This window comes from Rhinopithecus bieti, unplaced genomic scaffold (assembly GCF_001698545.2).
Source record: "Rhinopithecus bieti isolate Rb0 unplaced genomic scaffold, ASM169854v2 scaffold_2888, whole genome shotgun sequence".
NCBI lineage: Eukaryota > Metazoa > Chordata > Mammalia > Primates > Cercopithecidae > Rhinopithecus > Rhinopithecus bieti.
In genome coordinates this window covers 2,746,346-2,756,820 of record NW_016804209.1, presented here as the reverse complement: position 1 = coordinate 2,756,820, position 10,475 = coordinate 2,746,346, and the positions used below count along the sequence as shown (strand labels likewise).

The 10,475-nt window shown below is 42.4% G+C and overlaps 1 pseudogene; it reads left to right on the top strand.

The window, feature by feature from the left end:
• The first annotated feature begins 9,243 nt into the window (after nt 1–9,243).
• On the top strand, nt 9,244–10,475 carry LOC108526449 (BRCA1-A complex subunit Abraxas pseudogene; annotated as a pseudogene).

Genomic DNA, 10,475 nt, shown 5'->3' with positions numbered 1-10,475 from the left:
TTTGCTGGTGCATTGAGTATGTGGTAAGAAAGGGAAAAATGAAAGTGACTAAGATTTTTTGGCCTAAACAAACTAGAAAGATGAACGTGCCATTTATTGAGATAGGGAAGATTTGGGAAAGAGACAGTATATATTGGGACAGAGAGAAAATAGGTTCTTTTTTATTTTTATTTATTTATTTATTTATTTTGAGACCGAGTTTCATTCTTGTTGCCTTGGCTGGAGTGCAATAGCGCAGTCTCGGCTCACCGCAGCCTCCACCTACTGGGTTCAAGCGATTCTCTTCCCTCAACCTCCCGAGTAGCTGGGATTACAGGCACATGCCAATACTTCCAGCTAATTTTTGTATTTTTAGTAGAGACGGGGTTTTGCCACATTGGCCAGGCTGGTCTAGAACTCCTAACCTCAGGTGATCCACCTGCCTCAGCCTCCCAATGTGGTAGGATTACAGGCATGAGCCATTGTGCCTGGCCCATAAGTTCTTTTTTAGACATGACACATTTAAGATGCCTATTAGATATCCAAAGTAGATGAGGCTGAGAAGCAGCTACATATAAGAATCTGAATTCAGAGGACAGGTCTGAGCTAGTGATATAAATTTGGAAATCACTGTCTTCGTCCATTTGTGCTGCTGTAACAGGGTATGTGACATTGGGCAATTTATAAAGAACAGATAATTATTTTCTCAGTTTTGGAGGTTAAGTCCAAGATCAAGACCACAGCCTCTGGTGCAGCCTTCTTACCGTGTTCTCATCTGGTAGAAGGAAAAAGAGCAAAAGATGCGAAATGCTTGGTGAAGCCTTTTATTTTTTATTTTTGAGGTGAAACACATTTTTATTTGTTAATTAACCATTTATATTTTCTTTTTTTGTAAATTTTACTTTAAGTTCCAGGATACATGTGCAGAATGAGCAGGTTTGTTACATAGGTAAACATATGCCACAGTGGGTTGCTGCACCTATCAGCCCATCACCTAGGTATTAAGCCCCACATGCATTATCTATTTATCCTGATGCTCTCCATCCCCTCACCCTACCCTGACAGTCCCCAGTGTGTGATGTTCCCCTCCCTATGTCCATGTGTTCTCATTGTTCAGCTCCCATTTATGAGTGAGAACATGCAGTGTTTGGTTTTCTGTTCCTGTGTTAGTTTGCTGAGGATGATGGCTGAGAAGCCTTTTTAATAAAGGCCTTAATTCCATTCATAAGGGAGAAACCTTCATGACTTAATCACCTCTTAAAGAAGCCACCTCTTATTATCAGCACACTGGCAACACCTGAATTTTGGAGGGGACGCATTTAAACCATAGTTGTCATCAATATTCAGATGGGACTAAAGTCATGAGAGTGAATGAGGTCACATTAAGTGGTGAGCACAGACAAAGAAGAAATGATGTCTGATGACCAGGCCCTAGGGTATTCCTGCATATAGAGGTCAGTTGATGAGGAGAAACCAACAGACGCTATTCAAAATGTGGCCAATGAGTAAGGGAAGAGTCAAAAGAGTGGTACCCCAGAAGCAAAATGTTGTAAATATTCCAGTGTCTAAGATATAACCATGGAACTGGGTATTTGAGGTAAAATGGCATCCAAGAACATTTTCAGAAGTCAAGAAACGAGAATACTGGAAAAGTGTCTTTGTGGATGTTGAAATCACTAAGAATGTTGCCAAAAGTCACATTTAAAAGAGCGACAGTGAGTCAGGAGTCAAAACCTTCAAGGAGTGAGGAGAAGCAGGGGATCCCAGAGGTCTACAGGTAACTACAGCGTGATGGCAAGTCAAGTAATTGTGAATGTTCTGGAATTTGAAGTTTCCAAGTCGAATAATTGTTAATGTTCTGGAATGTTGAAGTTTCCAAGTCGAGTAATTGTGAATATTCTACAATGTTGAAGTTTCCAAGTCAAGTAACTGTGAATGTTCTGGAATGTTGAAGTTTCCAAGTCAAGTAACTGAATATTTTGGGTGATGGTAACAATTAGGTTGGCTATATGAAAGTGTTAATATTCAAATACATTTTACCTACAAAAATGGTAATTTTATATCTTCAGCCACATATAACAGAACATGTGTAAAATATGTTTCAGTTGAAGCTGCCTTTATAAGTCTATATATATATGGAGACTTCAAAAAGTCCATGGAAAATGCATGCTACAAAAAAAACTATGCATGATTTCAAAATTTGTTTGCACCAAAATAAACTCATACTATCTTACTGTAATATGTCTCAAAGGATCTAGCTGGAGGTACTAAGAAGAATAAGTCGTCAGTTAGAAAACAGTCCCTATCTGAGCAACACAAATTCTGTAAAATTGAAGCAAGAATATCAAATTTACAGTAAAGCTTTGGTGGAAGAACAGTGAAATCACAAATGCTTTACAAAAAGTTTATGGTGACAATGCCCCCAAAGAAATCAGCAGTTTACAAACAAATAACTCAATTTAAAAAGGGATGGGACAGTGTTGAAGATGAAACCCACAGTGCCGGATCATTACATCCATTTGTGAGACAAAAATTCATCACCTTCATGCCCTAATTGAAGAGGACTAACAACAGCACAAATAACAGCCAACAGCATAGACATCTCACTGGTTCAGCTTACACAATTACAAATGAAAAATTAAAGTTGAGCAAACCTTCCACTCAGTGGATGCCAAAATCATTACACCCAGATCAGCTGCAGTCAACAACAGACCTTTTAAATGAACTTTTTTTTTTTTCTTTTTTTTTTAGGAGTTTCACTCTTGTTGTCCTGGCTAGAGTGCAATGGCACGATCTCGGCTCACCACAACCTCTGCCTCCCAGGTTCAAGCAATCCCCCCTAGTAGCTGGGATTATAGGCATGCGCCACCACACCTGGCTAATTTTGTATTTTTAGTAGAGATGGGGTTTCTCCATGTTGGTCAGGCTGGTCTCGAACTCCCGACCTCAGGTGATTCACCTGCCTCAGCCTCCCAAAGTGCTGAGATTACAGGTGTGAGCCACCACGCCCGGCCTTAAATGAACATTTTAAACAAGTGAGATCAAGATGCTGAAGCATTTATTTGAAGAACTGTAATAGGATGGCTTTAGCAGTAGGATCCTGAATACAAGGCACAATCAAAGCAGTGGCTTCCAAGAATTGCAAATGGTGCAGTCAAAGCAAAGGCAGACCAGGCCAGGTGTGGTGGCTTACACCTGTAATTCCAGCACTTTGGAAGGCCGAGACAGGTGGATCACTTCAGGCCAGGAGTTTGAGACCAGCCTGGCGAACATGGTGAAGCCTCGTCTCTACTAAAAATACAAAACTTACGCCAGTTGCAGTGGCTCACACCTGTAATCTCAGCACTCTGGGAGGCCGAAGCAGGTGGATCATTTGACGTCAGGAGTTTGAGACCCTGCTCGTCAACACGGTGAGAGCCTGTCTCTACTAAAAATACAAAAATTAGCCAGGTGTGGCGGCACGCACCTGTAATCCCAGCTGCGCCGGAGGCTGAGGCATGAGAATTGCTTGAGCCTGGGAGGCAGAGGTTGCTGTGAGCCGAGATGGCGCCACTGCATTCCAGCCTAGGTGACAGGGCAATACTCCATCTCCAAAAAATAATAACAATAAAATATAAATATAAAAATACAAAATTAGTCAGGAGCGCTGGTGTGTGTCTGTAATCCCAGCTACTTGGGAGGCTGAGGCAGGTGAATTGTTTGAACCTGGGAGGTGGAGAGTGCAGGTGCAGTGAGCCAAGATTGCGCCACTGCACTCCAGCCTGGGTGACAGAACAAGACTGTCTCTCCAAAAGCAGTCAAGAGCAAAGATCATGCCAACAGTTCTTTGTGATGCTCTACGCATTTTGCTTGTTGATTTTCTGGAGGGCCAAAAAATGACAACATCTCATTATTAATTTTGAGAAAGCAAAGCTCTAGCAGAAAAATGCCCAGGAGATTCACCAGAGAGTCCTTCTTCACCATGACAATGCTCCCGACCATTCCTCTCATCAAACAAGGGCAATTTTGCAAGAACTTCCACAGGAAATCTTTCTGACTGCTTTTTGTTTCCTAATCTTAAAAAATCTGTAAAGGGCACCCATTTTTCTTCAGTTAATAAAGACTGCATTGACATGGTTAAATTCCCGGGACCGCCGGGCGCGGTGGCTCAAGCCTGTAATCCCAGCACTTTGGGAGGCCGAGACGGGCGGATCACGAGGTCAGGAGATTGAGACCATCCTGGTTAACACGGTGAAACCCCGTCTCTACCAAAAAATACAAAAAACTAGCCGGGCGAGGTGGCGGGTGCCTGTAGTCCCAGCTACTGGGGAGGCTGAGGCAGGAGAATGGCATAAACCCGGGAGGTGGAGCTTGCAGTGAGCTGAGAACCAGCCACTGCACTCCAGCCTGGGCGACAGAGCGAGACTCCTCCGTCTCAAAAAAAAAAAAAAAAAAATTCCCGGGACCCTCATTTTTTTTAAGGATGCACTAAATGGCTGGTATCGCTGACAATAGCGTCTTGACCTTGATGGTGCTTATGTTAAGAAATAAAGTTTATAATTTTTATCCTTTAACTTCATTGTCCATGAACTTTTTGAAGTCCCCTTGTATATATATTAGTGTTGTGTTCTTTTTCACTTGCAAACTCCCTGAGATCTGGAACTTGTATTTCACTGCATATGTATCTTTCATAACACCTAGTAATCTGCTCTTCATTTAATGGGCATTTAGTACTTTCTGTACACACATTATTACTGTAATTGTTATTGTTGGCTTCTCTTGTCATTTCAGGGTGACTGTCATACTCCTCACCTTTCTGAGCTGGGAAACAATTGAGAAATATACGCAGGCATTAGAAATATACACAGATTCTGCTTTCTTGTTCATTAAACTGAAACAAAGAAAACAATTTTGACCTCAGGTCAAAATGGAATTCCAACACCTACTTTGGAATGAACTTGTGTACTCAGTCATTAGACAAAAGCAAATGACTTTTCAGGGGCACAGCCAATTTCTAACAGGAGGGGAGTGAGCTGAGGGCAGGGTGAGGATGGAGGCGTAGGGACTGGATGTGCACCCTGCTGGCAGGAGGTGCTTATAGGCTCCATTCCTTGACTGCCTTCTCTCTACGTCTCCCAGAGCTCTCATTTTAGAGTGCTTTCTTCCAAATCTTCACAGCCATTATGTTATAACGTCATGATTTTAAAGTGTGTGTTGGTGATGCGTCACTTTGGGAAGATATGGTCAAAGGCAGCAACTACTTTCACGTCCACTCTTGTCATCCAAGGCTTGCTGCAGTGGGATTACCACTGTGGGCAGGCAGATCTACTACTGTGGGTAGGCAGATCTGAATGAGAGCGCCAGAAGAGAGGCCAGGCCATGCATGTTCGGTGATCTTTTCAACTAATTACCAATTAGATACATCTCTCCTTCCCTAGGGAGACATGAATGGAGGAGATTGCAGAGAAAGATGGACGTTTTCTTCCAAAAACATCTGATGCTAGATCCAGGTTTTGTGACACCTGAATGTTACACAATTTGAGTGGTCCTCCTTAAGGAAAAGAATACAAAATTACAAGTAGAAAATTTGGTGAAAGGCTGGGAAGGGGCATGAGCAAGTGAAGGTACTAAAACTTAAGCTTCATAGATGTACTGTACATCCGCTTCTCAACAAGGGAGAAATGTCTATTTTTATGTATTAGGATGCTCTCAGATCCAATAATTTAACTTGGAAGCAAACCAACTTGTCCAAGCTGCAATAACAGAGTAGTGGCTGATGTAAATGAAGAGTCCAGTTGTTGCACAGGATCTGGGGTTGGCTGATCTAGCAGCTTGACAATGTCATCAATGACCCAGTTTCTTTCCATCTTTCCACTGTGCAGTCCACAGTATCAATTTCATCTTAGGCGGCTCCTTTCAGGTTTATAGCATGCATGCCAGCAGCAATGGGGATTCCTAGCTTCCTCTTTCATATTAAAAGAGAGAAAACAAGGCCAAGCACGGTGGCTCATGCCTATAACCCCAGTACTTTGGGAGGCCGAGGCAGGTGGATCACCTAAGGTCAGGAATTTGAGACCAGCCTGGCCAACATGGTGAAGCCCCATCTCTACTAAAAATACAAAAAATTAGCCAGGCATGGTGGCAGCTGCCTGTAATCCCAGCTACTCAGGAGGCTGAGGCAGGAGAATTGCTTGAACCTGGGAGACAGAGGTTGCAGTGAGCCAAGATTGTGCCACTGCACTCCAGCCTGGGGAACAAGAACAAAACTCCGTCTCAAAAAAGAAAAAAAAGAGAGAGAGGACAATTGCCTCAATTATTGAGCAAACGTCCTGAGCTTCAAACCATGGCCTGTTTGGTTTAAGCGCCTGAGTGACTAAGGCCTAAGCCAAGCACTGTGGCAAGAGGTATAAGGAGACTTTAAATGTCGTAAGCCAATTGGGGCTCGCCCCGAGAGATAAGGGTAAGAATGTGTCTCATCTAAGTCACATACGGGCCACATAATGAACAGTGGAATTGAGGCTGGTGAAACATTCCCAATGTACAATATGCAACCAGATGGTAGAGCCTGGAAGAATGGGTGCAATGTATTGAAGTTTCAAGCTACTTGTTTGATTTACACGTTGTCCTCCATCTTTATTTTTCTCTACCACTAGACTGAAAGTCCAGGAGGGCAGGAATCATTTGATCACTATTACCCAGCACCTACATTAAGAGATCAATATGTGTGACAGAATAAATGAATTTAGCACGAACTTATTACTAAAATTATTTTTGTAAAATGGAACTATGAAAAATGAAACTGGAAATATGAAGTCAAAATGGCAAAAACACTGAGAGATGATCACATTTGAGTTAAACTGAAAATAATTTTGGGGTCAGAACCCTAGGTTTCATCAAGAAAAGTGGAAATAGAACAAAGTATTTTTTTAAGTAGCTCTTCAAATTCCAACATGTTTCGGGGTGTCAGGGGTTCAATGAGACATCAAAAATGTTTCAATAGAAACAGAAAGGTAAGTGCAAAGTAAAGAATAATTAATATGGGGGGGAAGGGAGGGAGAGTATTAGGACAAATACCTAATGTATGCAGGGTTTAAAACCTAGATGATGAGTTGATAGGTGCAGCAAACCCCATGGCACATGTATACCTATGTAACAAACCTGCATGTTCTGCACATGTATCGCAGTATTTAAAGTAAATTTTTTTAAAAAAGGATAATATAACTATTTTATTTTGATATTATATGGAGGAACAATTACATTAAATGTGAGCACTAAATTTATAGTTTTGTAATGGAATAAAATACAGTATCAATATACCTCAAGCTGAAGGTGATGATTTAACATTTTTTATCATCTAAAAATAAAACAAGCTGGGCGCAGTGGCTCATGCCTGTAATCCCAACACTTTGGGAGGCCAAGGTGGGAGGATCACTTGAGCCCAGGAGTTCGAGACCAGCCTGGGCACTACAGGGAGACCCTGTCTGCAAATAAAAAAAATCAGCTGGGCATGGTGGCTTGTGCCTGTAGTCTCAACTACTCAGGAGGCTGAGGCGGGAGGATAGCTTGAGCCCAGGAGGTTGAAGCTCAAGCTATTCTCCTGTACCACTGGACTCCAGTCTGGGTGACAGAGAGAGAGACCCTGTCTCAAGAAAATAAAAGAGAACTAAAAATAAAACATTATCTTTTTTGGTGTGATAAAGCTGCTACAGAAAAAGAAAATAATTTTGTATGGTTTCTGATTTTCCATTTCTAAACATCTTTTATTATCTAGATCCCTTCCTGAAGAGTTGAACAAAAACCTGTTTGAAACTCAGAATACATTTTAAATATATTAAGCCTTGAAAAAAATTAAGTAACCCATTGGTGTGGGGAAAGAGAGATCAGACTGTTACTGTGTCTATATAGAAAGAAGTAGACATAAGAGACTCCATTTTGTTCTGTATTTGATATGCTGTTAATCTGTGACCCTACCCCCAACCCTGTCCTTGCAAGAGAGACATGCTGTGGTGACTCAAGGTTTAAGGGATTTGGGCTGTGCAGGGTGTGCTTTGTTAAACAAGTGCCTGAAGGCAGCTTGCTGGTTAAAAGTCATCACCATTCTCTTAATCTCAAGTACCCAGGGACACATACACTGCGGAAGGTCACAGGGACCTCTGCCTAGGAAAGCTAGGTATTGTCCAAGGTTTCTCCCCATGTGATAGTCTGAAATATGGCCTTGTGGGAAGGGAAAGACCTACTCGACCCCTGCCTGACACCCGTGAAGGGTCTGTGCTGAGGAGGACTAGTATACGAGGAAAGAAGGCCTCTTGGCAGTTGAGATAGAGAAAAGCATCTGTCTCCTGTCCGCCCCTGGGCAATGGAACATCTCGGTGTAAATACCCAATTGTATGTTCTGTTTACCGAGATGGGAGACAACCGCCTTAGGGCTGAAGGTGGGACGTGCTAGCGGCAATGCTGCTCTTTATGCACTAAAAGGTTTATGGAGATGTTTGCATATGCATANTAAGAGACTCCATTTTGTTCTGTATTTGATATGCTGTTAATCTGTGACCCTACCCCCAACCCTGTCCTTGCAAGAGAGACATGCTGTGGTGACTCAAGGTTTAAGGGATTTGGGCTGTGCAGGGTGTGCTTTGTTAAACAAGTGCCTGAAGGCAGCTTGCTGGTTAAAAGTCATCACCATTCTCTTAATCTCAAGTACCCAGGGACACATACACTGCGGAAGGTCACAGGGACCTCTGCCTAGGAAAGCTAGGTATTGTCCAAGGTTTCTCCCCGTGTGATAGTCTGAAATATGGCCTTGTGGGAAGGGGAAGACCTAATCGTCCCCCAGCCTGACACCCGTGAAGGGTCTGTGCTGAGGAGGACTAGTATACGAGGAAAGAAGGCCTCTTGGCAGTTGGGATAGAGAAAAGCATCTGTCTCCTGTCCGCCCCTGGGCAATGGAACATCTCGGTGTAAATACCCAATTGTATGTTCTGTTTACCGAGATGGGAGACAACCGCCTTAGGGCTGAAGGTGGGACGTGCTAGCGGCAATGCTGCTCTTTATGCACTAAAAGGTTTATGGAGATGTTTGCATATGCATATCAAGGCACAGCACTTTTCCTTAAACTTATGTCACAGAGATCTTTATTCGTATGTCTTACTGCTGACCTTCTCCCTACATGATCCTATTATCCTGTCACTTCCCTTTTTCTAAGATGGTAAAGATAATGATCAATAAATACTGAGATAATGATCAATAAGGGAACTCAGGGGCCGGTGCGTGGTCTGAGTTAGCTTTCATAATTCTTCGGGTGAAGTCAATGAGCAAGCACTGAAGAAAATATCATCAAATGTCACAAAGAACGTAGTAGGTTGGTACAAATTCCATCGTCATTCAGATCAGATCATGACATTTAGAGACAGACTGCTTCATAGAAACTTGCAGGAGCATTTTTCAAACCAAGACCTTGTTTTTCTGCTATGAACACCAAGTATCATAACAGAAAGCTGCTCTACTCATCAACTGGAACATGCCTTATATAAACCTCAAAAATGACTTTTTCACAGGGTACCTTCAGTGGTTGCCAATCTGGGCATGTGTGAACAACCAGGTTATAAAACTGTATCAGGTTCTTGTATGTCCGCTGGTTTTAGCCGAGCAGTACAAACACAGTTCTAAATTTTTTGAAGATGGATCCTTAAAGGAGGTACATAAGATAAATGAAATGTATGCTTCATTACAAGAGGAATTAAGAGTATATGCAAAAAAGTGGAACACAGTGAACAAGCAGTAGATAAACTAGTAAAGGATGTAAACAGATTAAAAAGAGAAATTGAAAACAGGAGATGAGCCCAGAGTCAGGCAGCACAAGAGAATCCAAAACCCTCAGAACATTTTTCTTTGTCAAGCATGACGGACCTTTTTTCCAGAATCTAAATTTCTTCATTCATGTGTTATGTCTAAAAACTAGACATGTTTCTAAAGGTAGCTGTAACAACAACCACTATCTCGCTGTAGTAGACAATTTGAACTTAATGGTAGAACACACTGACATTCCTGAAGCTAGTCCAGTTAGTACACCACAAATGATTAATCATAAAGCCTTAGACTTAGCTGGCAATTCAAGAGATCACAGCGGGCGGATCACGAGGTCAGGAGATCGAGACCATCCTGGCTAACATGGTGAAACCCCGTCTCTACTAAAAATAAAAAATTTAGCTGGGTGAGGTGGCGGGCGCCTGTAGTCCCAGCTACTCGGGAGGCTGAGGCCGGAGAATGGTGTGAACCCAGAAGGCGGAGCTTGCAGTGAGCGGAGATCACGCCACTGCACTCCAGCCTGGGCGACAGAGCAAGACTCCGTCTCAAAAAAAAAAGGGAGATCATGGCTGTTAGACACACAAGACAAACCATCTAAAACAGATACTGATAGTAGTAACAACAACAACAAAAAAGCATCCAAAATGAGCAGCCCAGAAACAGCTGAAGAGACTGAAGGTTTTGATGAACATTCACCGTCTCCCATGTTTTGA